The sequence below is a fragment of the Mesitornis unicolor genome, unplaced genomic scaffold (assembly GCF_000695765.1).
Source record: "Mesitornis unicolor isolate BGI_N332 unplaced genomic scaffold, ASM69576v1 scaffold31632, whole genome shotgun sequence".
Lineage (NCBI taxonomy): Eukaryota > Metazoa > Chordata > Aves > Mesitornithiformes > Mesitornithidae > Mesitornis > Mesitornis unicolor.
Window position 1 is genome coordinate 11498 of NW_010167791.1, and position 1327 is coordinate 12824.

Consider the following 1327-nt stretch of genomic DNA (forward strand, 5'->3'; position numbering starts at 1 on the left):
AAGTTCTGAATCTCTTTTGGGGGGTAAAAGTCAGTTTCAAGTGAAAAGTTTGTGCAGGACGGTCTTGTACAGGGGCTGCCAGACCTCTCTTGGGCTACCAGGAAAATGATCCTGCCGGCAAATGTTGAGAGAACATGGATGAACTTGCGTGCTTGGAGTGTTTTGACATCAGGGGTTTACACCCATAAAATGTGTGGGATTGGATCCAGTGACTTTGTAGGAGGTCTTTTGGATGATTATTGTGCAGTGGCCTAACTGTATTTAACTGTATTTAATCAAAGTAATTGTATTTCTGCTTCTTAAAAGAGCTTAGCATTGTATTGCCACAGGGTTTCTCTCAACCAGCAGTAACGTTCCTTTGCAGAAACAGCTTCATTTGTATTGATTCCTTGTAATAGTAGAGAACCAACAGTGCACCGTGTTATTTATTAGACTGAGGGACACCAAAATATTGTATTATTTTCTATTAGGTGATCAAGTACAAGAGCACTGTGTTAGTAAGTGTGGTAGAAATGTTTAGCTGGAACATGAGAACTGCTTGCACAGGAAGCCACTTCATTCTTAAGATGCCAAACACTTTTTTTTCTTCCCTGCAGAAATGCCAAACACATCTTTGTCTTTGCTGCTTAATTTTTTTTCCATCTGTTCCTGTTGTATTTCAGTTCTTGCATGCACAATTAAATAGATTTTTTTCCTTAATTCCCTTTAAAAAACTCTCATGAAGGACAGATTGAGAGTTATTGTTTTGAAGAGTCTTGGGATGAAACTGGAGGGAGGTGGGCTCCATGGATCAGCCAGTCCTCAGCATCAGATCGGAGGCTGTTAGTACAGAGAGCTGTTGTTTTTCTAACACAGACTGGTGCTCTCTGGGGTCACCAGTCCATGTGCAGGTACGCCATCAAGTTATTAAAGGAGGAGATAACAGCCAGCTGTTTTCACTGGTTTGGGCTGAATCAGAGCTGTTCTTTTGTATGCAGGAGCATCTCTGCCCCAGGGATGAATCTGTTGGGACAGATTACATTGGTCCCCTTCTCCACCTCCAGCTGCGAGCTCTGCTTCATGTGAGCTCTGCTGTTTAATGGCACATGGAGCTCTGGTGATGCTTAGGATGGTGATCTGCTTGTGGTGGCCTGTGGAGCTCTGGAGATCTCAGGATGCTGAGCTCTCCGTACCAGCCATGGCAGGGATCCCCTGGGATCAGCTCCGTTGTGCTGTTGCTCTTTTGGCATTCAGGAAAGCAATAAACCTGTCTAAACCTGACAGCCTGCTGCAGAAAACTTAGTCTGCTTAAAATCACCGTTTCTTTGAAATGAGCTGTTTCTCTTCC

General features: G+C 43.8%; 1 protein-coding gene across 1 annotated transcript in view; it reads left to right on the forward strand.

The window, feature by feature from the left end:
- LOC104536253 (lethal(3)malignant brain tumor-like protein 3) overlaps positions 1-1327 on the forward strand; it is a gene marked incomplete at its 3' end in the record, with an annotated part of 22764 nt that overhangs the window by 926 nt on the left and 20511 nt on the right. The window lies entirely within an intron of this gene.